Consider the following 27,945-nt stretch of genomic DNA (forward strand, 5'->3'; position numbering starts at 1 on the left):
TCAGTCTTGTTTACCCTCCCTCCTCCATTACTTATCCCTCCCCTTGTCTGCAGGGCTCTCTAACGATATTCTCTTCTTTCCTAGCAGCCATTATCGCTTTTATTTCAATGCTCTCCTCTTTCATTTTCCCTTCCACTTCTTCTAGTACCAATAAGGCTTCAAAATTGCTAAACTAATCGGATTTGTTCTTAATGCCTTGATTATTTTATCATTATTATTAGTGTTACTATTATTATTATATCAAATTATTACTTCTTATTAACAATACAAATTATTATTACTGAGCCGGCAGCTGTGGCCGTGCGGTTCTAGGCGCTACAGTCTGAAGCCGAGCGACCGCTACGGTCGCAGGTTCGAATCCTGTCTCGGGCATGGATGTGTGTGATTTCCTTAGGTTAGTTAGGTTTAAGAAGTTCTAAGTTCTAGGCGACTGGTGACCTCAGACGTTAAATCACATAGTGCTCAGAGCCATTATTATTACTGAAATTGTTATGTAATAACTAATCAGTATCATTCTCAATTACTCCATCATTTTAGCATTGTTATTAGCGTTATTATTAGTACTGTTATTGCCAATTATTATTTTATTAACAATGCAATTAATTATTATTTTGATTGTTATGTAATATTTTTTGTATGTGTTGTTCCTCTTCAGATGTAAAAAGGGCTCTACGACTGTAATCTGGTCATGCTAAATAAACAATAAATAAATAAATAAAGAGGTATGCAAGAACGAAGAGCGTGCAAATAGTACGTGAGCCGCACAATATAACGCAACATGCCTGAGGTTAAATCTACTATCATCGAACACAAAAGGCTGTTATTTGTTTCAATTTATTTCTGTGTCAGGGTGACAATTAGCGTTTTTCTAGATTTTAATGATTTATATCACGTTCATAGTGTGTAATTGACTGCAAACTACTATGTTATTTGTAGCCTATTGTAAGTGAACAAATTTCATTAAGCATTTCTTTCATTAAAAATATAGGGAGATGCAAAATTACCAAAGCTGCTCCACAGCTATGAAGTTTAGAGCGCACTGCTACAGTTATTAACTTCTATTGCTTTTGGTGAGTAGAACAATAATGCCCTTCGACCATTCATTTTTCTGACATCTTACTTAAATTCAGTGAGGTATAAGGAATGAATTCGAATATGTATGATTAAATGGTTCAAATGGCTCTGAGCACTATGGGACTTAACTGTTGTGGTCATCAGTCCCCTAGAACTTAGAACTACTTAAACCCAACTAACCTAAGGACATCACACACATCCATGTCCGAGGCAGGATTCGAACCTGCGGCCGTAGCGGTCGCGCGGTTCCAGACTGAAGCGCTTAGAACCGCTCGGCCACACCGGCCGGCTGAATACGTGTGATTAAAGCTTTGCAATCTATACTGGTAGTAAAGGGAGTGTTTCCGCTTTCTCAACGTTCGGTCACAAAAGACAACATTCAGTTTCAAAACAGCTTCATCGTTTCAGTACAGAATTTCTACAGCATTCTGAAAAATATAAAATTTTCAAGTGGATTGTCTAATGGTAAGTACCGGCCTCTGTCTTACCCTGAGTGTTGCGCGCCGCTGCAAAACTGTGGTGAGAAAAGATGCTAAGCAGGTAGGAAATGGCAGAAAAGCTTGATGGCCTTTGTTCAGTGTGTCGTCGTGTCTTCGGAATTCGATTGCCTTACTGCTGACTTATGAGTTGTGAATAGGTCATGGTTTAAACACACTGTAACTTTTTCATGAGGTAGCAATTTAGATACTATGATAAAATGGGAATAGATAGCAAACATGTCATTTTGTAGCTAATGTAAATCCATTCTAAAAATCTATAACCACCAAATTAAATAGAAGTAAATGCATAGTTCTAACAGCATACAAAGTTCGGATTATAATCGCAATTTATTTTATATAAAAAAGAATAAAAAAGGAGGAAAACAAATATGGGCTGTTATCTGCAACTACATATAAACTCCGCTAGCCACCAAGCGGTGTGTGGCGGAGGTTGGTTCAAATGGCTCTGAGCACTATGGGACTCAACTGCTGAGGTCATTAGTCCCCTAGAACTTAGAACTAGTTAAACCTAACTAACCTAAGGACAACACAAACATCCATGCCCGAGGCAGGATTCGAACCTGTGGCGGAGGTCACCAAAGTCATATTTCCTCCCCTCTGTTCCACTCGCGGATCGCGCGAGGGAAAACGACTCTCTGAATGCCTCAGTACGAGCTCTAATTTCCGTTATTTTTGAATGGTTGTACACAGAATGTTATTAAGATTTTAATACCAGGAGAGATAGCATATAAAAATATTTCACTTTATTGTCTGTATTAAGTACACTAAATGAATACATGCACACATATTCCAAAGGATAGTTAGTTGTCGATGCAAACACTGTCTTCTGTCATTGGCTGTTCGTTTCAGTTCCATGTAGTGGTCACACCCTACACTCGTCTCGATATTTCCCAAGTACTTCATCCTAAGAAGCTGTCCTCTTCCTATTGTTCACAGCACTTTCCTTCATGAATATTAACGATGGTGGCATTGTGTCTGATGACGTGTCCAACAAATTTTACTTTTCTCTTTACCAATTCCTTTAATATTCTTCTCTCTTCGTTGCCTTCCCTAAAAACTTCCGGATTTGTTTTTCTTTCCGTCCAACTCGTTCTTGTCATTTTCAACCATATCCACATTAGATCAGTTTCAAGTCCATTTCTTTCTAATTCACCCAAATTTCACTTCCGTAGCTCAGTGTACTCCATACGAACTATTTTGCTGAGATTTTCTGATTTTTGTATTTATATGTTTGCTGGTTAAAATTTTTTTCTTAGTCTTAAGCGCTTTTTTTGACAATGCAATGCTTCTGTTCACTTCCATTAAGCATATATTGTCCTCTGTGACTATACTACCAAGGTAACAAAATTGTTTGACCTGATCAATTCTGATGTCATCAATTTTTATATTCAGAATGAGATTTTCACTCTGCAGCGGAGTGTACCCTGATATGAAACTTCCTGGCAGATTAAAACTGTGTGCCGGACCGAGACTCGAACTCGGGACCTTTGCCTTTCGCGGGCAAGTGCTCTACCAACTGAGCTACCCAAGCACGACTCACGCCCCGTCCTCACAGGTCCCGAGTTCGAGTCTCGGTCCGGCGCACAGTTTTAATCTGCCAGGAAATTTCAATTTTTATATTGGTTTTTACTGTGCCATATTTTTCCGTACTACCAGTACCTTTGCTCTGCATTTGTCGACTTTAAATTTCAGTAGTTGAAGTTCAATACCCGTGGTCTAGGGGTAGCGTCTTTGATTCATAATCATAACGTCTTCGGTCCCGGGTTCGATCCCCGCCACTGCCTAAATTTTGATAAATAATCAGCATTGGCGGCCGAAGACTTCCGGCATAAGAAGTCAGCCTCATTTTGCCAACGGCCTTGTCAAAGAGGGCGGAGGAGTGGATAGAGGTTCAGGTTGGCTCTGAGCACTATGGGACTTAACATCTGTGGTCACCAGTCCCCTAGAACTTAGAACTACTTAAACCTAACTAACCTAAGGACATCACACACATCCATTCCCGAGGCAGGGTTCGAACCTGCGACCGTAGCAGTCGCGCGGTAGAGGTTCAGGGCACTCTCTTGTCCTAGGGGTAGGAAATTGCCCCTAAAGGCGGAAGAATCAGCAATGATCAACGACATGAGGATGTAGAAGGCAATGGAAACCACTGCATTAAAGACACATAACGTGTATCCACAGGACATGTGGCCTGTATTTGAAGAAGTGTCATGATGATCTCAACATTGGCAAAAGATTCCGGAATAGTCCCCCATTCGGATCTCCGGGAGGGGACTGCCAAGGGGGAGGTTACCATGAGAAAAAGATTGAATAATCAACGAAAGGATAACGTTCTACGAGTCGGGGCGTGGAATGTCAGAAGCTTGAACGTGGTAGGGAAACTAGAAAATCTGAAAAGGGAAATGCAAAGGCTCAATCTAGATATAGTAGGGGTCAGTGAAGTGAAGTGGAAGGAAGACAAGGATTTCTGGTCAGATGAGTATCGGGTAATATCAACAGCAGCAGAAAATGGTATAACAGGTGTAGGATTCGTTATGATTAGGAAGGTAGGGCAGAGGGTGTGTTACTGTGAACAGTTCAGTGACCGGGTTGTTCTAATCAGAATCGACAGCAGACCAACACCGACAACGATAGTTCAGGTATACATGCCGACGTCGCAAGCTGAAGATGAACAGATAGAGAAAGTGTTTGAGGATATTGAAAGGGTAATGCAGTATGTAAAGGGGGACGAAAATCTAATAGTCATGGGCGACTGGAATGCAGTTGTAGGGGAAGGAGTAGAAGAAAAGGTTACAGGAGAATATGGGCTTGGAACAAGGAATGAAAGAGGAGAAAGACTAATTGAGTTCTGTAACAAGTTTCAGCTAGTAATAGCGAATACCCTGTTCAAGAATCACAAGAGGAGGAAAAAGCCGGGAGATACGGGAAGATTTCAATTAGATTACATCATGGTCAGACAGAGATTAGGAAATCAGATACTGGATTGTAAGGCGTACCCAGGAGCAGATATAGACTCAGATCACAATATAGTAGTGATGAAGAGTAGGCTGAAGTTCAAGACATTAGTCAGGAAGAATCAATACGCAAAGAAGTGGGATACGGAAGTACTAAGGAATGACGAGATACGTTTGAAGTTCTCTAACGCTATAGATACAGCAATAAGGAATAGTGCAGTAGGCAGTACAGTTGAAGAGGAATGGACATCTCTAAAAAGGGCCATCACAGAAGTTGGGGAGGAAAACATAGGTACAAAGAAGGTAGCTGCGAAGAAACCATGGGTAACAGAAGAAATACTTCAGTTGACTGATGAAAGGAGGAAGCACAAACATGTTCCGGGAAAATCAGGAATACAGAAATACAAGTCGCTGAGGAATGAAATAAATAGGAAGTGCAGCGAAGCTAAGACGAAATGGCTGCAGGAAAAATGTGAAGACATCGAAAAGGATATGATTGTCGGAAGGACAGACTCAGCATACAGGAAAGTCAAAACAACCTTTGGTGACATTAAAAGCAACGGTGGTAACATTAAGAGTGCAACGGGAATTCCACTGTTAAATGCAGAGGAGAGAGCAGATAGGTGGAAAGAATACGTTGAAAGACTCTATGAGGGTGAAGATTTGTCTTATGTGATAGAAGAAAAAACAGGAGTCGATTTAGAGGAGATAGGGGACCCAGTATTAGAATCGGAATTAAAAGAGCTTTGGAAGACTTACGGTCAAATAAGGCAGAAGGGATAGATAACATTCGATCAGAATTCCTAAAATCATTGGGGGAAGTGGCAACAAAACGACTATTCACGTTGATGTGTAGAATATATGAGTCTGGCGATATACCATCTGACTTTCGGGAAAGCATCATCCACACAATTCCGCAGACGGCAAGAGCTGACAAGTGCGAGAATTATCGCACAATCAGTTTAACAGCTCATGCATCGAAGCTGCTTACAAGAATAATATACAGAAGAATGGAAAAGAAAATTGAGAATGCGCTAGGTGACGATCAGTTTGGCTTTAGGAAAAGTAAAGGGACGAGAGAGGCAATTCTGACGTTACGGCTAATAATGGAAGCAAGGCTAAATAAAAATCAAGACACTTTCATAGGATTTGTCGACCTGGAAAAAGCGTTCGACAATATAAAATGGTGCAAGCTGTTCGAGATTCTGAAAAAAGTAGGGGTAAGCTATAGGGAGAGACGGGTCATATACAATATATACAACAACCAAGAGGGAATAATAAGAGTGGACGATCAAGAACGAAGTGCTTGTATTAAGAAGGGTGTAAGACAAGGCTGTAGCCTTTCGCCCCTACTCTTCAATCTGTACATCGAGGAAGCAATGATGGAAATAAAAGAAAGGTTCAGGAGTGGAATTAAAATACAAGGTGAAAGGATATCAATGATACGATTCGCTGATGACATTGCTATCCTGAGTGAAAGTGAAGAAGATTTAAATGATCTGCTGAACGGAATGAAAAGTCTAATGAGTACACAGTATGGTTTGAGAGTAAATCGGAGAAAGACAAAGGTAATGAGAAGTAGTAGAAATGAGAACAGCGAGAAACTTAACATCAGGATTGATGGTCACGAAGTCAATGAAGTTAAGGAATTCTGCTACCTAGGCAGTAAAATAACCAATGACGGACGGAGCAAGGAGGACATCAAAAGCAGACTCGCTATGGCAAAAAAGGCATTTCTGGCCAAGAGAAGTCTACTAATATCAAATACCGGCCTTAATTTGAGGAAGAAATTTCTGAGGATGTACGTCTGGAGTACAGCATTGTATGGTAGTGAAACATGGACTGTGGGAAAACCGGAACAGAAGAGAATCGAAGCATTTGAGATGTGGTGCTATAGACGAATGTTGAAAATTAGGTGGACTGATAAGGTAAGGAATGAGGAGGTTCTACGCAGAATCGGAGAGGAAAGGAATATGTGGAAAACACTGATAAGGAGAAGGGACAGGATGATAGGACATCTGCTAAGACACGAGGGAATGACTTCCATGGTACTAGAGGGAGCTGTAGAGGGCAAAAACTGTAGAGGAAGACAGAGACTGGAATACGTCAAGCAAATAATTGAGGACGTAGGTTGCAAGTGCTACTCTGAGATGAAGAGGTTAGCACAGGAAAGGAATTCGTGGCGGGCCGCATCAAACCAGTCAGTAGAAAAAAAAAAAAAAAAAAAAAAAAAAGTTGAAGTTTATATCCGCAGGTGATTTCAGCGCATGCAGGATATGGAATGCAATCCATGTCAACAGTCGAACACATTTTGTATTGCGAATGATCGGGACAGCACGGAAACTACGCTTTATTTTGTTGAAGATACTGTCGTGGAGGGCTCGAAAGTAGGATATAGCCACAGGCCTCAACGTGTCAGAAAAGTGACAGACGCTGTAGATATTACCGGCTATGTTAACCAGAGATGATCCTGTTGTGTAACCAGTGGTACCCCATAATAACGCACGAGGTCTTCGGCCCATGTGACGCCGATGAATGGAATGTGACAACATCTTCCCTCTTCGGAGCCTGCTCGTATCACGGCTATGTTCATCGTGATGCTGTAAGCAAAACCAGGTTTCGTCTGAAAAGACGGCGTGTTGTCACTGATGCGTCCAGTATGGTCTATGCTGCCGCGTGAAAGGAAGCCACTGAAAATGGTCACGATGTGATGTTGTTGTTGTGGTCTTCAGTTTGATGCAGCTCTCCATGCTACTCTATCATGAGCAAGCCTCTTCACCTCAGAGTAACTATTGCAGCCTACATCCTTCTGAGTCTGCTTGCTGTATTCATCTCTTGGTCTCCCTCTACGATTTTTACCCTCCACGCTGCCCTCCAATACTTAATTGGTGATCCCTTGATGCCTCAGAACATGTCCTACCAACCGATCCCTTCTTCTAGTTAAGTTGTGCCATAAACTCCTCTTCTCTCCAATTCTATTCAACACTTCCTCATTAGTTATGTGATCTATACATCTAATCTTCAGCATTCTTCTGTAGCACACGATGTGATAGCCCGTACATATGTTATCCTAGTCGTCGCACTGTCTGTGTGAGTACTGTTCTTCCTGCTAGCTCATGGGCTAGTGCGACAGACACTGCCTGCTAATGTGATTGAACGCCGACATCCGTCGGTTGTCTGAAAGTGGGTTGGGAGTAACATACAATCGCCTTTCCTTCCCAACGCGGTGAGGGCGCTGTGGTATGTGGTAACGACTGAAAAATTCCCCACCCGACAACGTTTATATACTATACATCCTGCCGAGGACCTCTCTGTCCCAGAAGCGCCGCTGTCGACGCCGACACGAACCATTTCGTTTGTGATACGGGTGCTGACTGCTGGCTCCTCACACGCCGCTTATTGGCACAATTTTTGTGTCTGTTGCCTCAGGCCATAGAGCCCACCGAACTAATTCACCCTGACCTCGCTTACTACCCTGCCACGGTGTATGTTAAAGAAATGGCGTTGTCATACTGTTTTACTGCGGGAGTACCAAAATTCTTAGGTTTTTAGCACTACTTAACGATCAATTGCATGGGTTTACGCTGCAAGGCGTCGTATGGTTCGCTCTTTGTGAATTACTTGGGGCCGTTGTTTCCGCACCCTAAAGAGCTTTTGGGTGTACTGGGTGTGGTTCAAATGGTTCAAATGGCTCTTAGCACTATGGGACTTAACATCTATGGTCATCAGTCCCCTAGAACTTAGAACTACTTAAACCTAACTAACCTAAGGACATCACACAACACCCAGTCATCACGAGGCGGAGAAAATCCCTGACCCCGCCGGGAATCGAACCCGGGAACCCGGGCGTGGGAAGCGAGAACGCTACCGTACGAGCTGCGGACTACTGGGTGTGAAAAGAGATTGAAAGTATAGCACAGGGTATCCTGATGTGAGACATCAACGGTAATTATGGGGTGTTTCTCGATGAACCTGAAAAGACCTGGACACCCCGCCGTGTGGGTGTCTGGCTGCTGCAGACACCCCTGAAGAAAAATGAGGGATGTTATTGAAAATACATAAATATAATAAAGTTTGATTTCATCCATACTGGGTGAGAGGTCGTGGTTGTGAATGTCAATGTTAAAAAATATATCGGCTCAACCACTTGTTTACAGTGTAAAACACTAAGATTGACGCGTTTTGGAAGTCAAGCTTCCATCATCAGAATAATAAAAAGTAAAAGAACCTGTTAAAGCTCACTAAAATGGAACATGCACCAGGCACAATAAAATTGATAATAAAATTAAAACATCGTGTCTACTTCCGTTGTTGCAGCCGTGTCTTCCAAGGTGTATCTCCACATAGTCGTCAAAATATAAAAAAATTCTAAGATGGTGTCGCCTATGGTGTTCAACATCTAACCACGTGGCTCTCTCCTCTATCGTCGTAAACCGCTCGTGCGTCTTCGTTGATACCACCCACCACGCAGCCAAACGCGACACTGAAACACGAGTGAGCTCACACGCAAGTAAACAAGGAAGCCACAGAGATGTCTAGACAAACAGATAACGTATAGATGTTCCAAGGACCTCATGAAATGATGGTATCCTGCCAATTCCTAAAAATGTAATTACTAAAAGAAATCAGTAAAATGTTTGAAAAAGTTATTTGTATCACCAGTTAGCTGTTCATTCAGTGTGTTCTGATTATCCACGCTATGTATCGTAATTTCCAGGTGTTCCAGTAGATCCAGCTTTTTGCCTTTGTCCTGTCTATGTAAAATAACGAGATCCTGATGTATTCCCAACTGGAGTGTCCCGTTTCCCAAACATACGTGGCTACAGCTGACTTTTCGAAATTATTAAGCCGGAAAGCATCGCTATGTTCTTTGTAACGTACTTTAAAGCTCCTACCAGTTTGGCCTACATAGCTTGCCTTGCACGTGTTACACTAGCACGGACATTGAAAGCAGACTGTAAGGTGTTTCTGGCCAATATATGTCTGTTAGTATCAAACACACACTTTAATTCGATGAAAAAATTTCTGAAAATATATGTGTTTGGAACAATTAGGTGGACTGATAACCCAGAATTTAAGGATGCTCTCCTTAGAATAGGCGAAGATAGGAATATTTGGAAAACACTGACAATAATGAACTGGATGTTAGGACATAACAATCAGGGAATGATTTCCACGGTAATAGACGGAGCTGTAAATGGTAAAAAAAGCCAGTTTTCCACCCCATTTTATTTTCTCTTGGACCCACATCATTGTAGATGTCTTGTAACGAAGTAACAAAATAAAAGACGATAATGTACCAGAATGATGCAATAATTAATTGCTAGACGTTTCACATCAATTATTAATAGGGATTAAGATAAATATTTCGAAACGTGGCTGCAGTTAGAAACGACCTGTGTAACAGCAAAATTATAAGACAGCGACAGCGCCACGATGCAATTATTAGCACACAGTAAAACAAATTGTTATTAATTATAATGTTACAACTTTTAACAAAGCGTATTTGGTTGCAGATAGCCTGAAGATTGCATGTGGTGAAATAGGCCTATTTCCAATGTAAAACGTCTAGCAATTGACAATTATAGCAGCATGCTGACACATTACTGTGTTTTATTTTATTCGTATGTCGTACGATCCTGCACAGCCAAGTGAATTGGACGTCTGTCCTCTCGAGCGCTAGCCACGGCGCATCCATGGTATACTGGGTGGTGTTACGTGCCTTCTGTACCCACCGATTCCACGTTCACATGACAGCCACGGGATCTCTATCAACGCAAACAGTAATATAGAGGATAACTAGCTGTGAAATTTGTGCTTGTACGAGGCATAACACAATCTTCACAGAACCCGTTGAGTAATCTTTCTTAATAAACACAACGCAGAGTAGCTTTCTCCTACCTATTTTGCGCTAACCATTTGCATACCCAAGCACCTGCAAGTTTAGCGTTTGTTATAGGGAGCCTCCATGGCGTTGCAATTTTAATTAACAGCAGTGTATATTCAATAGTAATATAGCTATCGTGTCATCATTTTAAGCGACACTGTCTCATATTATAAGAATTGTTAAACATTATAATCTGCCTGGTGAAAGACGCCTATTTACTACACGTGCAATGTAAAATCCCTTTCCAATGGGGTTGCTGGGAACGATGTATATTGTGAAAGCCAGCCGGTACTGACATTTTTCACTTAATGTCAACCTTACGTAGCAGATAACACTTTCCGCAATAGCTTTGTGTGCAATATAAGGGATAGTGTTGCATCTCTAGGATAGTGTACCTAGGCACACATGAGTTTCCGTGTCGTTCTTTCAACCTAGTGACCTATTTTAGAATCATTGATGGAAAGAGCACTAAAGACCACCAAAGCAGTTTCCGATATTTTCAGCTGTTTCTGTTGTTGTGAGACATGAGATTAACTTCTGTGTCGTAATTGTAAATACTTTTAGTTCTACACATTCCAGCATTCTATATTAACGCTATACAGAAGATTAATTCTTCAGTTACAAAATTTTATGGTGAGAAAAATTCTATATATTAATTGAGATTACGCTCATGTTCAGAAAAACACGCGCGTTCAAGGTCAACATCGACATCGTGACAAAACACAACGCACCGGTTATCGCTATAAACCGAAACTGTGCCTTGTGTAGACGTGCAGGATGCCTCGTAGATGTATGCGCGAACGGTACCGTCAAATCAGTGAGTTTGAAAGCGGCGCATTATTGGCATGAAGGGACGTGATGCGTCCATCCGGGAAACCACTGCTGGTGTGGGACGAAGTGTTTCGTCAGTGCAATGGGTGTGGACAGGATGGTTGACGGAAGGCTGTAGAACGCGACGAGATGGGTCAGGTCGCTCCACCCCGAGAAGATCGACACCTCATCCGTATTGCACTGCAGGACAGATTTCCGTCGTCCTTGGCTGTGGCGCAACAGTGGAACACATCGTACGCTATCAGGAGAACGAAGGAGTATGTGAAGAACTTTGACTAGGAGAAGGGACAGGATGATAGGACACCTGTTAAGACATCATGGCATGACTCCTACGGTACTAGAAGGAGTTGAGAGGGCAAAACTGTAGAGGAAGACAGAGATTGGAATATATCCAGCAAATAATTGAGGACGTTGGTAGCAAGTGCTACTCTGAGATGAAGAGGTTGGCACAGGTGAGGAATCGGTGGTGGGCCGCAACAAACGAGTCATAAAACTGATGATTCGAAAAGAAAAAAAAATACACTACTGACCATTAAAAATGCTACACCACGAAAATGACGTGCTACAGACGCGAAATCTAACCAACGGGAAGTAGATGCCGTGATATGCAAATGGTTAGCTTTTCAGAGCATTCACACAAGGTTGACGTCGGTGGCGACACCTACAACTTGCTCACATGACGAATGTTTCCAACCGATTTCTCTTACACGAACAGCAGTTACTCGGCGTTGCCTGGTGAAACGTTGTTGTGATACCTCGTGTAAGGAGGAGAAATGCGTACCATCACGTTTCCGACTTTGATAAAGGTCGGATTGTAGCCTATCGCGATTGCGGTTTATCGTATCGCGACACTGCTGCTCGCGTTGGTCGAGATCCAATGACTGTTGGCAGAATATGGAATCTGTGGGTTTAGGAGGGTAATACGGAAAGCCGTGCTGGATCCCAACGGCCTCGTATCACTAGCAGTCGAGATGACAGGCATCTTATCCGTATGGCTGTAATGGATCGTGCAGCCACGTCTCGATCCCTGAGTCAACAGATGGGGAAGTTTGCAAGACAACAACCATCTGCACGAACAGTTCGACGAAGTTTCCAGCAGCATGGACTATCAGCTCGGAGACCATGGCTGCGGTTACCCTTGACGCTGCATCACAGACAGGATCGCCTGCGATGGTGTACTCAAAGACGAACCTGGGTGCACGAATGGCAAAACGTCGTTTTTTCGGATGAATCCAGGTTCTGTTTACAGCATCATGATGGTCGCATCCGTGTTTGGAGACATCGCGGTGAACGCACATTGGAAGCGTGTATTCGTCATCACCCGGCGTGATGGTATGGGGTGCCACTGATTACACTTCTCGGTCACCTCTTGTTCGCATTGACGGCACTTTGAACAGTGGACGTTACATTTTAGATGTGTTACGACCCGTGGTTCTACCCTTCACTCGCTCCCTGCAAAACCCTACATTTCAGCAGTATAATGCACGACCGCATGTTGCAGGTCCTGTACGGGCCTTTCTGGATACAGAAAATGTTCGACTGCTGCCCTAGCCAGCACATTCTCCAGATCTCCCACTAATTGAAAACGTCTTGGCAATGGTGGCCGAGCAACTGGCTCGTCACAATACGCCAGTCACTACTCTTGATGAACTGCGGTATTGTGTTGAAGCTGCATGGGCAGCTGTATCTGTACACGCCATCCAAGCTCTGTTTGACTCAATGCCAAGGCGTATCAAGGCCGTTATTACGGCCAGAGGTGGTTGTTTTGTGTAGTGATTTCTCAGGAACTACGCACCCAAATTGGGTAAAAATGTAATCACATGTCAGTTGTAGTATAATATATTTGTCCAATGAATACCCGTTTATCATCTGCATTTCTTCTTGATGTAGTAATTTTAATGTCCAGTAGTGTAGTGCGGATAATTTATGAATGAAAAACCAAATACGAAAACTTGAATCAATCAAAGCCGATAAAGTAAATTATAGAAGTAAAAAAATCGATATGAAAAGAGAACGATTACTTCAAAACGCAAAGCTTAAATTACGATGAACAAAGGGCCACGTCAAAAGGTATTGGTTGAGTATATGCAGTTCATCATGCCAAGAACGGAGAATACAGTAGATCTGGATCAAAGTTCAAACGTACAGAGCTTTCAAACCGATCCAGTCTAAAATAGCCTGTCGTGCCCAAAAGAGTGGTGTGTATTTGTGTGTGTGTGTGTGTGTGTGTGTGTGAGAGAGAGAGAGAGAGAGAGAGAGAGAGAGAGAGGGAGAGAGAGAGACGGAGGTGGAAATGAAGGAAGAGAAATAGTGAGAGGGGGGGGGGGCGGGCTGAAAGAACAAGTCGAACAATTCCGTATAAATTCAACAGGATTCCGCAAAACAGCATCGACGACCAGTAGCAGTTATTTCCATCCGTTTCGTATCGCTTCAGCATTAGATACATCTGTCTGTTTCAAAATGAAGGTGCTTTTTCTTTGCTCCTTCTGCGAATGTCGTTTTCATGCTGCTGCTGAGCGATGTTGTTCGTGCTCCATCTCCGTGGTAATATTCAGAGCGATCAATGCCACAACCGCAGCAGGACGTGCGTTAACGTTCAGCTGCACCGAGTAAAGAGGATCTGAACCGGCAAAGTGTTCCAGAACACCGCAGAGACCGAAGCTGCCGTCCGCGCTAGAGATTAGCGCAGCGCTCTAAAGTGCTAGAGAGACCGAACCAGGCGAATGGGGGAGTGACTGTATTCGGTCAGTGCCACTGTTCTGTCAGGTGTTAACCGTGTGTGCCGCATTGGTTGAGCCGTACATTTCACAGAGTAAATGTAACATTGCTCAGAAAGCTTCACAAATTTAGAGGGCTAACAATCAGCACAAGTGTTCGTTGTCGCCACACCAGTGCTTTAGTAAATAACGTGAACATTATTAGGTAAAAATAGTGTATTATTGGTTTTTATAGCAATGAATATACAGAGTGAGTCGCGTAAGAACCAATACTCTCTTGTTTCGTCAGCAGTTTAATATACACACATCAAAAAAAGTTTTGCCTCACCTCGGTTCCGAGACTTCCGTAACCTGTACAGAAAATTGGAATAGAGATCAACATAAACACCATTTCCGTCATTTTTATTCCTCATTAAAACCACACATTGCATGCTGTACCACCATACAGCGAGACCTTCAGAGGTGGTTGTCTAGACTGCTGTATACACCAGTACCTCTAATACCCAGTACCAAGTCCTCTTGCATTGATGCATGCCTGTTCGTCGTGGCACACTATTCACAAGTTCATCGAGGCACTGTTGGTCCAGATTGTCCCACTCTTAAAGGGCGATTCGGCGTAGGTCCCTCAGAGTGGTTGGTGGGTCACGTCGTCCATAAATAGCCCTTTTCAATCTGTCTCAGGCATGTTCAATAGGGCTCATGTCTGGAGAACATGATGGTCACTCTAGTCAAGCGATGTCGTTATCTTGAAGGAAGTCATTCACAAGATGTGGGACGCGAATTGTCGTCCATGAAGACGAATGCCTCGCCAATATGCTGCCGATATGGTTGCTCTATCGGTTGGAGGATGGCATTCACATATCGTACAGCCGTTACGGCGCATTCCATGACCACCACATAATGCGTACGCCGGCCCCACATAATGCCACCCCAAAACAGCAGGGAACCTCCATCTTGCACCCGCTGGACAGTGTGTCTAAGGCGTTAAGCCTGACCGGGCTGCCTCCAAACACGTCTCCGACGATTGTCTGGTGGAAGGCATATGTGACACTCATTGGCGAAGAGAACGTGATTCCAGTCCTAAGGGGTCCCTTCGGCATTTTGTTGGGCGCATCTGTGCTTCGCTGCATGGTGTCGTGGTTACAAAGATTGACCTCGCTAAGGACGTCGGGAGTGAAGTAGTGCATCATGCAGCCTATTGCGCACAGTTTGAGTCGTAACATGACGGCCTGTGGCTGCAGGAAAAGCATTATTCAACATGGTGGAGTTGCTGTCAGGGTTCCTCCGAGCCATAATTCGTAGGTAGCGGTCATCCACTGCAGTAGTAGGCCTTGGGCGGCCTGAGCGGGGCATGTCATCGACAGTTCCTGTCTCTCTGTATCTTCTCCATGTCCGAACAACATCACTATGGTTTACTCCGAGACGCCTGGGTTCTTCCTTTGTTGAGGGCCCTTCCTGGCACAAAGTAATAATGCGGACGCTATCGCACCGCGGTATTGATCGTCTGGGCATGGTTCAACTACAGACAACAAGAGCCGTGTACCTCCTTCCTGTTGGAATGATTGGGACCGATCGGCTGTCGAACCGCCTCCGTCTAATTGGCGATGCTCATGAGTGGTTGTTTACATCGTTGGGCGCGTTTAGTGGCATCTCTGAACAGTCAGAGGGACTATGTCTGTGATACAATATCCACAGTCTACGTCTGTCTTCAGGATTTCTGGCAACCGGAATGATGCAAAACGTTTTTTGATGTGTGTATGTGTAGTACGCAGAGGGGCACATAGTCTTCGTTGCATCGCTGTTACCCGTATGTCTTGTATCAACCGAAGTATTGTATGAAAATTTCATGTTTTAAAACTTGGTATTCGAAAGCTCCTGCAAAGTCGAGAATTGGGGTGCAGCGTTTTTTAATGCTCGTAAAAATTTCGACAACTTGACATTAATAGAAATTAACCCCACAATCGGTACATTTTGGGCTCAAAAATCATGGTTTTTCTGGTGTATTTTGACAGTGAATAAAGATATTCGAAAAAGGGAAAACTGTAGTTCCTAGTCAATTGTCTAAAGAATGCACACCTAAAATTTGAACAATTTTCTGTTGTTAGTTATTTAGATAAATATAGCCCACGTTGCAAAAGCGCCTAAAAATCGGTTTTTGCTGCTTTCTTTGAAAGGACGGTAACTTTGGATCTCGGTGATGGATAATGGTATCGGGAAAAATTTCGAAGTTCCCCGAGAGCGTCATCAAAAGAACATATGGTAAAAATTCCGACGATTTGCCATGAATAGAAATTATAGAAGTGGCACTCCCCACAACTGGGTACTTTTGCTACTCAAAAATCATGGTTTTTCGGGGTTTACTCAGAACCGTGCTTTTATAAGCCGCCTAAGACCCTCACACCTACGAGTAATGCAAAAGAACCAACCGATTTGCTCTATTTGTCTCGGATGGCAACGCATACGAACTGTCTTAAATTTTGCATTTAATGTATCATCTCCCACCACTGAAATAAAGCTTTTAACTTCATGTTCCGCTTCTTGCTTGGACGAGCAAGCTCGGCTTCCATCCATTACCGTACAAATTGTAAAGGATAATTACGGACAACTCGCTACAGTGTTCTACGGGAAGCAGAGAGGAACAGTTCGATACAGGACACTTATGGGCTATCAAGCTGGGAAGCAACCTCAAATTGGTCTTCAAAAGACACTTTGGCTATACCGCACGCGCTTCGCGTGAGATTTTGAATATTGTCTCGCTTTGTTATGCTGCAGGCTCAGTTGGTTAACCTTATAAGTTTAAACTTTCCCGCGACGATGATGGAAAAAAAGGCTTTTGTATACGTTAAGCAAAATTATTATGTTCCTAATTCGATGTAAACTTAACCTTAACAAGGGAGAGTAGTTTCGTAGTACAAAAATTGGAAAAACTATAATTCACAATATTTTGAGGTAAAATTACGACAGCGCCAATTTTACATTTTGTAAGTGCAGGAACAAGGGGTTTTTAGCATTCAGGAGCGATTTTAGCCAAAACCTTACGCGGTGTGTATGAGCTTAGGGGTCTTTTTACGTCATCTTGAGGCTGTTTCGCGGCTTGATAGACCACAAGTTGCTGTCCTGTTTCAATTTTATTGCCTCGACTTCACCTGCACCATTGTGGTACGTTGTACGTAGTTACTGTTTACAGTCTGTATATCAAGGAGGAACCCAATACTATCTCTTTTCCCAGCTACAGCATCAATCGCGCGCCATGAAGTAAACCTGTCGCTGTCGGCATGCTATTTGCCCAAAGGCCAGCAAATAAATAAATAAAACCCGGCGGACTATCGATACAAACAATTACACGCAGTTATTATGTATCGCAATGCAATCTATGTCATTAATACCTACTGCTTCAACATTAAATGAAAAATTTTGTAGACAAGAATACTACTTAATTCGCTAAAAATGGTGTTATCTTATGTATGACTGTTGTATCTAAATTTTATCCAAAGGCTCTGTATTATCTTATGCCTTGTGGTTCGTTATTACTGCGCTATGAATGTATTCAGTCTTTGTGTAGCAGGTCATTAGAAATACAAAAGTATGACGCGTTGTCATGTGTGTACATGTGGCTTTCTGCACTGCTGAGATAGGAGTCCCTCTTTTCTTTAAGTTTAGAATCAAGTGTTTATCATTACGAGATGCATGTCTGCCTTTTTTAGGCGATAACGGAAACGCTGAAGGTAAACAAGCCGCCAGTGTTTCACTCAGAACAAAGTAGGCAACTGAGTCTCCTAGCGCCCTTCCAAGAACACATCGTTATCATCAGCGCTTGTCGCTTGTTCTCATTATATGTGACGGTCGGGTCTGTTGGTCTAGAGGTAGCGTGTCTGAGGACCGAGAGGGCGTGGGATTGAGTACCGGTCGGACCACAGAAATTGTCAATCTTTAACCTAACCTTCACCCCTCCACGATGTGGGGAGTCACGAGGGACGACACGTGGTTCAGATTCCACCGTAAGTTGTGGGTTCTCCTTGAAGGGGTACATTAGAGATACACAAACCGCAGAAGTGGCGTCCAATAGAGTTACCCTCGGCAACTGAGCCATAAGCAACTATTGGTCTATGTGGCACAGTGAATAGTTTTGTTTTTCATGTGACGGTAATGGCGCACAGTCTTTTAGTAAGGCACTGAACGCTAAAACCTCACCTTGCGACCAAATGTTCATCATCAACTGTGTCCAACCGCAGTAGCATATGTCAGCGAACTAACCCACTACTCATTCATTTAACCCAAAGTCAGCGTCAACTGGTCATCTCTTACATCTAACTAGAATGTTATAAGTTATATCTAATACAGAATTAACCATTTAGAAATTACTGTAATTAAGAACAGAACCATACAGTTTACATTTGTTCATGAGAAGTGCAGCAATAAATAAAAATTACGCGAGTGATAGATATAGTAGCAACAACACGACGGGCAATGGATGAGACATTCATCACCCTTGAACAGACTAGCAGGAACGTGGGATTAAACATGAACGAGCAGAAACTGAAATACAGGATGTCGGAAAGACACGCAAGAATATCATGTCGGCCTCAATAACAGACGAAAATTATACCCTCGAGTGAGATGAGCACTTCAGATATCTGGTTTAGACAGTCGTTGGGCCGACGACACTTGCTATGAAATCAAACGGAGACTGACAGCAGCTAATAGACCTGATTTTTCTCTAACAAGGCTACAAAAAGGCTTCTGACGCATACTAACAACTAACTCATTTGCAAAGCAGTTATAAGATCAGTGCTCACATAGGCTTCTGAAACTTGAACCATAACAGCAAAAGAGAAGGAAGTGGTGAACGCATTCGAAAAGAAGAATCTTCGAAGAATCATAGGTCAAATATGTGAAAGAGAAATATGGAGGGAAAGATATAATCATGAGTTGTGCATCATTGGTAACGACCCGCCTATCAGCAGAGTAGTGAAACCATCCAGATTGAGTTGGGCTTGGCATGTAGCACAGATGAGTGAGACAGAAGTGTCCAAAAAGATATTAGAGGGAAGTCCAGGAGCACAGAGGGTGTGGTGAGCAGAAAATCACGTGGGAGGGTGGAGTCATTGAGGATCTCCGGAAAATGGATTGCAGAAGTTACAGAGCGCTGTCAATGGATCGTCATAATTGGCAGAAAACTCTCGAGGAGGCCAGGCTCAGAATGAGGTTTAGAACCATAAAAGAAGAAGGAGGAGGTGGGGGAGATTTAAACTAAGAGCGCTAGCAGCAACGGACCTCAGAAAAAGGGTGGAAGAGGGAGGGAGAGACGAACATATTAAAAAACGGTTTATGAGAGATGTTCCAAGTTCTGAAAAGAGTAGGAGTAAGCTATAGGGAGAGACGGGTCATATACAACTTGTACAACAGCCAAGAGGGAACAATAAGACTGGGCGACCAAGAACGAAGTGCTCGTATTAAAAAGTGTTTAACACAAGAATGTAGCCTTTCGCCCATTCTGTTCAATCGAAGAAGCGATGATGGAAATAAAAAAGAGGTTCAGGAGTGGAATTAAAATTCAAGGTGGAAGGACATCAATGATACGATTCACTGATGACATTGCTATCTTGAGTGAAAGTAAAGAAGAATTACATGATCTGCTGAACGGAATGGACAGTCTAATGAGTACAGAGTATGAATTGATGTAAATCGAAGAAAGACGAATATAATGAGAAGTAGTAGAAATGAGAACAGCGAGAAACTTAACATCAGGATTGATGGTCACGAAGTAGATGAAGTTAAGGAATTCTGGTACCTGGGCAGTAAAATAACCAATGATGGACGGAGCAAGGAGGACATCAAAAGCAGACTAGCACTGTCAAAAAGAGCATTCCTGGCCAAGAGAAGTCTACTAATATCAAATATCGACCTCAATTTGAGGAAGAAATTTCTGAGATTGTACATCTGGATTACAGCATTGTATGGTAGTGAAACATGGACTGTGGGAAAACCGAAACAGAAGAGAATGAAAGCATTTGAGATGTGGTACTATAGACGAATGTTGAAAATTGGGTGAAGTGATAAGGTAAGGAATGAGGAGGTTCTGCGCAGAATTGGAAAGGAACATGTGGAAAACACTGATAAGGAGAAGGGACAGGACATCTGTTAAGACATGAGGTACTAGAGGGAACTGTAGATGGCAAAACTGTAGAGGAAGACAGAGATTGGAATACATCCAGCAAATAACTGAGGACGTAGGTTGCAAGTGCTACTCTGAGATGATGAAGAGGTTAGCACAGGAGGGTAATTCGTGGCGGACCGTATCAAACCAGTCAAAAGACGGATGACAAAAAATAAATAAATAAATAAATTTATTGTAAGGCATTGACGGCCTCCTGGTGAAATTTGGCAGCCGAATTGCAAGTCGTTTTGAGGGACTTTCGTGTCGATGAGGATAAGAACGACACAGCACCCAGTTCCCGAGCGGAGAAAATTTCTGACACGGCCGCGAATCGAACCCGGGCCAGCTGCATGGAAGTCAGACATGCTGACCACTCAGTGATGGGGCACACGAACAAAGTGAAGATAGGATATAAGAAAGTGAAGTGACTATTTAAGAAATTAGGAAAGCAACATGTGCAAATGAGGGAGTAATCGAGTACGTGCTTTGATGTTTGGTTGGTTGATTTGGGGGGAGGGGACCAAACAGCGAGGTCATCGGTCCTATCGGATTAGGGAAGAATGGGGAAGGGAGTCGGACGAACCCTTTTTAAAGGAACAATACCGGCATTTGCCTGAATCGATTTAGGGAAATCACGGAAAACCTAAATCAGGTTGGTCGGGCCCGGGTTTGAACCGTCGTCCTCCCGAATGCGAGTCAGTGTGCTAAGCACTGCGCCACCTCCCTCGGTGCTTTGCTGTTGACTCAGGGTAAACTGGTCATATCATTTGTCTTAGGGAAACTTTATGAGAGCGGCTGAAGGATGGGCTTCGGTTTTTAGTTAAAAGTAACAGGACGTTGCATTGAGAGCATAGCGTAGGGTAGCTTGTTCCTGAGGAGGATGGCATCACCAGAGATGTAGTTTGCGTAAGTAACTGTTTCGAGGATGAACTCGTCTACGGTACCAGACAAGAGTTTCGATTACATGAGGTACTGACGTATATGTGCAATGAGGACCCCATGCTCCAGACGTTGTGCGTGGTTTTCGCATTGCATGGCGTGTCAGATACAGTAACGTCATCATCGGAATTTTCCCTGCGTTACGATCGTCAGCTATATGTGTACATGCTATTCCTTCTAGTTTCCGAGAATTGTCTATCCAGCTTCAACTAGTTTGGCAAATCGGCCTTTTATCTCTCGGAATGACACAAAGAACTTCCCTAGACCGTCTGCCATTTCATACGCTAGCTGCATTGGCGGCGGCGTGGTGCATTGCTACTGCGTAGAAAGTTCCATTCACCTTGTGCTGCGTCTCTTCTCCCACGCACGTCTCCTTCAAATTACTGAAACTCAGTTCTCTGTCTGAAAAAGCTGCAGAAAAAACAGCTGTGCATCTCGTAACCACAAGCCATACTAAAATTGTTTTGTGAGTGGAAGGTTAATATAAGTTAAGTGAAAGTATTTCTATGGGTAAAATTTCACTCTATTACGGTAAGCTTCCATACACCAGTTACTACCAAGCCTTCCTTACACTAATCCGTACAAAGTCTGAAAAGTCCACCCGCACACATCATTCATAACAGTAGCCAGTTTATAGTAATTATTAATTACCCTTCACTGAAAGCTTGCTAACGGATTGTTTCTTTTAGAATAGCTCGCTCAAATGTCTCACGCTAACAAAAAGTTCAAGTCTGTGAGTAAGCAACAAGACACGCGGAATTTAGTTATGCTAATTTCTGATTGGCAAAGAAACACCACAGCCAATCGGAAATCAGCATCCGGTGAATCCCTGAATCCCGCGCATATACAGGGTGTCACAAAAAGGTACGGCCAAACTTGCAGGAAGCATTCTTCACAGACAAAGAAAGAAAATATGTTATGTGGACATGTGTCCGGAAACGCTTACTTTCCATGTTAGAGCTCATTTTATTACTTCTCTTCAAATCACATTAATCATGGAATGGAAACACACAGCAACAGAACGTACCAGCGTGACTTCAAACACTTTGTTGCAGGAAATGTTCAAAATGTCCTCCGGTAGCGAGGATACACGCATCCACCCTCCGTCGCATGGAATCCCTGATGCGCTGATGCAGCCCTGGAGAATGGCGTATTGTATCACAGCCGTCCACAATACGAGCACGAAGAGTCTCTACATTTGGTACCGGGGTTGCGTAGACAAGAGCTTTCAAATGCCCTCATAAATGAAAGTCAAGAGGGTTGAGGTCAGGAGAGCGTGGAGGCTATGGAATTGGTCCACCTCTACCAATCCATCGGTCACCGAATCTGTTGTTGAGGAGCATACGAACACTTCGTCTGAAATGTGCAGAAGCTCCATCGTGCATGAACCACATGTTGAGTCGTACTTGTAAAGGCACAAGTTCTAGCAGCACAGGTAGAGTATCTCGTATGAAATCATGATAACGTGCTCCATTGAGCGAAGTACAGTACATACTGACGAAACTAAAATTAGCTCTAACATGGAAATTAAGCGTTTCCGGACACATGTCCACATAACATCTTTTCTTTATTTGTGTGTGAGGAATGTTTCCTGAAAGTTTGGCCGTACCTTTTTGTAACACCCTGTACACAGAACCAATCAAATTTTGTCACTTAATCAGAACAGTAAATTAACATAAATAAATTTTTAAAACCCTCTTGAGAAAACTGCTTTAACGAAATCATAATCTCATTTCCCCAGTACCATAAATCGACGAAATAGTTTGTAACAAATTCCCCGGTACCAATGACTAACACACACGTCTTTATCGAACATTCCTCACGAGACCGGTTAATTCAATGTACGGTATAAATACTTAACATCAAACATTATTTCGCATCCACACCTTCATTCACTCTCATAACTACGTACAATGATAATAGTAATTAATAAACAATTATAAAATTAAAGAAACAGAATTTGACTGCAGCTCGAACAGGTTCCGTCAGATAGTGACCTCTACCAGATCTCATAGAAACTACATACATTGGGGTACCTGACGCCACCTGTCCTGCGCGTGACTCATACTGCACGTCTGCTGTTTAGATCTCAATAGGCACGATGTAAGGTGCTATGCCTCACTGTCCAGGCCATCTCCAGTTCATCGTAACTGAAGACATAATTAATTTTCAACTCCAATCTGTTACCAGACCCAGTTGTTTGATTTGGAATCTCTTTCAGTAATTCGCAAGATGTTCTCTGCACAATCCTTAGTTGTAGAAAGTTTCCTGCCTAATTCCCTTCAGGTAAATCAGCTAGTACACTGACTGGAAACCATTTCCTTTCCGAAATATTGCAATCCTCATTTTACAAACCGCCTTCAGTTTGCGGAAACCACTCACGATCGTTTTTACTCTTCTGATTATTACTTCTGCTGTCCATAGCCGCTCTAACCTGCCAAAGCCCAAGTTCTTCAGCTTGTTTTTCGCCCCTGGACCGCGAATGTTTTATCCACTCACACATTTCTTGATTATACGTCGTTTTAAAGCTCCCTTCGGTGTGAATTCATCTCGAGTTTCACCCATCATCCATTTGTTCCATTCCTCACTCCCGTACATTTTAAGCTGTTTGTTTATCGAGACATCAAGAGGTTGCAGTTGTGAAGTAAATCCTCCCGGAATAACAGCAAGTTCTGTGTTACCCCGTCTCAATTTCTCTTTCACAGAATTTTTCAAAGCACCTTTGCTTCTCTCTCACTCACTGATAATCTATAATTTCATACCAGCCTCGTCCATCCAACCCTTGTCATGTACGCGAGGAACAACACCTGGCGGTATCCCAGAAGGTTTGAAAATGATAACTGGTTAAGTTTAGTACAGTCAGCATGTCATGAAAGGACAACATTGTGTGCGTTCTTTCAAATCCACTTGCTTTTATAGCTACAGTTTTAGCTCCTTTCATGGCAGCAGTTCTCTTACTCGGCGCATCACACGTCAGGTTGTATGAAATCAGGCGAAATCTCTCTGCAGCACCCACATTTGGCGTGAGATGATATTTTGTAGGCATATTCACGTACTCAGTGCGCCCTCAGAACTGCCAAGTGCAAGGTGACGCGATCAACGGGCATACTAGACACACTCCCCAAAACATCTATGCAAAGTTTCACCGGATTTTCACTGTGATTTCCATTTCGCAACCGATCGGACCTTACTTTCTGGACATCCCTCGTATATTTCTCCGCTTAGAGACACTCATTCTTTTATGGCTGAAAATCTCTATCAGTTTACTGGGATAGGGAGCATGATGTGATGTATGGCCCTTAGAGGTTTCACACATACGTCTCATCTATGCATAGGAGGGATAACTGGGGCATCTTACTTCCACAGTTTGTTAAGCAAGTAATGAATCATTTAAACACCACATTTGGCTGAAATTACTCCAAGCGCTCCTGAGTTACGCTTTTATGTTCTCCCTTCTCACCCCATCATTTGCTATAGACACACTAGGGATATCTTACTGTTACAGAAATTCCTTTTTTGTGTTTATGTCAAGTGAAACATGTGCCAGGTCTGGTAGATACTTCTTCAGATGTTACAGAGATATTCTGATATGTCACTGTCTCTACATTCCCTACTTGTCTCCCCACCCCTAAGGGTGTGACGTCATCGTGACCGTTACGAATGGCCCTAGTGACCCCGAAAACTATGGATTCTACAGTAATATCAGTCGTTACGGCTTCTCATGCCTACCCCGTCCCTAGGGGGTGGTAGGAGTATGTTAACTGCAAATTATTTTTACAGAAATAATTAGTCATGTAATATAAAATCTGATTGAAATTAAAGTTTCACATCAGCGCACTCTCCGCTGCAGAGTGAAAATCTCATTCTGATTGAAATTGTTCCACACCTTCCTGAGTTAAGCATCTATGTCACACTCTTTTCACCTCTACATGCACCCGTACGTGAGGTGGGCAGTCCTTACCTACACAGTACTTAAGAAATCCTCGTTTCGCAGAACAGAGCGGATCAGGTTGTGGAAAGGGGCCAAGATCAATTACTGTTAGTTATGCAAGAAGACACACAACTTTATTCCTCAAACCAATGCACAGTTTTCTCTTTAAAACAACGAAGATCAATTCACGGTTAAGGGCCCAAGTAACTTCTCCAGAATAAGTTTAAATGATTGCTTTTAAAACACCAGGATTTAAAGTAACGGCTGAAGGCCTTACTTAAGTAAAATTGCAATATCTTCTCGGCTAAAGGCCGAAATAATACACTCCTGGAAATTGAAATGAGAACACCGTGAATTCATTTTCCCAGGAAGGGGAAACTTTATTGACACTTTCCTGGGGTCAGATACATCACATGATCACACTGACAGAACCACAGGCACATAGACACAGGCAACAGAGCATGCACAATGTCGGCACTAGTACAGTGTATATCCACCTATCGCAGCAATGCAGGCTGCTATTCTCCCATGGAGACGATCGTAGAGGTGCTGGATGTAGTCCTGTGGAACGACTTGCCATGCCATTTCCACCTGGCGCCTCAGTTGGACCAGCGTTCGTGCTGGACGTGCAGACCGCGTGAGACGACGCTTCATCCAGTCCCAAACATGCTCAATGGGGGACAGATCCGGAGATCTTGCTGGCCAGGGTAGTTGACTTCCACCTTCTAGAGCACGTTGGGTGGCACGGGATACATGCGGACGTGCATTGTCCTGTTGGAACAGCAAGTTCCCTTGCCGGTCTAGGAATGGTAGAACGATGGGTTCGATGACGGTTTGGATGTACCGTGCACTATTCAGTGTCCCCTCGACGATCACCAGTGGTGTACGGCCAGTGTAGGAGATCGCTCCCCACACCATGATGCCGGGTGTTGGCCCTGTGTGCCTCGGTCGTATGCAGTCCTGATTGTGGCGCTCACCTGCACGGCGCCAAACAAGCATACGACCATCATTGGCACCAAGGCAGAAGCGACTCTCATCGCTGAAGACGACACGTCTCCATTCGTCCCTCCATTCACGCCTGTCGCGACACCACTGGAGGCGGGCTGCATGATGTTGAGGCGTGAACGGAAGACGGCCTAACGGTGTGCGGGACCATAGCCCAGCTTCATGGAGACGGTTGCGAATGGTCCTCGCCGATACCCCAGGAGCAACAGTGTCCCTAATTTGCTGGGAAGTGGCGGTGCGGTCCCCTACGGCACTGCGTAGGATCCTACGGTCTTGGCGTGCATCCGTGCGTCGCTGCGGTCCGGTCCCAGGTCGACGGGCACGTGCACCTTCCACCGACCACTGGCGACAACATCGATTTACTGTGGAGACCGCACGCCCCACGTGTTGAGCAATTCGGCGGTACGTCCACCCGGCCTCCCGCATGCCCACTATACGCCCTCGCTCAAAGTCCGTCAACTGCACATACGGTTCACGTCCACGCTGTCGAGGCATGCTACCAGTGTTAAAGACTGCGATGGAGCTCCGTATGCCACGGCAAACTGGCTGACACTGACGGCGGCGGTGCACAAATGCTGCGCAGCTAGCGCCATTCGACGGCCAACACCGCGGTTCCTGGTGTGTCCGCTGTGCCGTGCGTGTGATCATTGCTTGTACAGCCCTCTCGCAGTGTCCGGAGCAAGTATGGTGGGTCTGACACACCGGTGTGAATGTGTTCTTTTTTCCATTTCCAGGAGTGTATTTCAGATCAGCTAAGGAAATTCTTTAAAAGCCAAGCATTTACAAATTCCGGCTAAAAGCCATATTAAGGAAAGTTAAAGTTAATTCTTAGGCTGAAAGCCCAATTAAATTTTTTTTACATAATAAAAGAGAGACTTTAAAGGTAAGCTTTTATACAGTACAACAGAAAAACACCTTAAGAAAACTTGAAGTATCTTGCCGGCTAAAGGCGCAAACAACTACTCAAGAATAATTAAAGGCAAGCTTAAAATAAACATTTACAAAACACGGCTGAAGGCCGTTTGAAGAATTTCAGATAATTAAAGAGAAACCTTACAGAAAAGAATTTACATATTAAAGCCACAGATTCTGAAATAAACGCGGCTGAAGGCTTAAATACAGAACAACAAGAGTTTTAAAAGAAACACGGCTGAAGGCAGAATCTTAAAATAGTTGTCATGAAGTTCGGCGCCGGCCGGAGTGGCAGAGCCGTTTTAGGCGCTGCGGTCTGGAACCGCGCGAGCGCTACGGTCGCAGGTTCGAATCCTGCCTCGGGCATGGATGTGTGTGATGTCCTTAGGTTAGTTAGGTTTAACTAGTTCTACGTTCTACGGGACTGATGACCTCAGAAGCCATTTCAACCATTTTTGAAGTTCGGCTGAAGGCCATATACTACACATAAACACACATTATTAATACACGACTGAAGGTCTGGCACAGTACCTGCGACCAAATAAAATGACAATCACAAACAATAAACAGCGGTACTCAGAAGCGTTCCAAGGGTCGGCCTGGGGAGGAAACTAACCACTGTTTAGGTGAGAGAGGCAGCCAAGCGTAACACTGAACAATCAGATGGCAACACGACCTAGGGACGGCTGAGGAACCAAGCAACAGCCTAATCAATTCCCTTCCACTCGAAACACTTGCTACTCTATTTCAACCGACCGACTGACTACTCCAGTACGCAGACAGCATTCATCTGATCAGTGGAAATCCCAGAAGCTACACACGGTTCCACGTAAACACACTTGCACAAGAACTCCAACAATCGTAAAAGCAATCGCTGTGGAACAACAAGGACGAATCAGTCTGACACACACAGAGTATCCACAAGCGGTCGGCGACCAAATACACGTCGTCAGGTGAGACGACCGAATGTACGACCAACCCAGGTCATTCCCACTCAAGTCACGTGTGTCGGCAACGGTCGGGCGATTCTTGGCTGTCCGT

This window comes from Schistocerca piceifrons, chromosome 1 (genome assembly GCF_021461385.2).
Source record: "Schistocerca piceifrons isolate TAMUIC-IGC-003096 chromosome 1, iqSchPice1.1, whole genome shotgun sequence".
NCBI lineage: Eukaryota > Metazoa > Arthropoda > Insecta > Orthoptera > Acrididae > Schistocerca > Schistocerca piceifrons.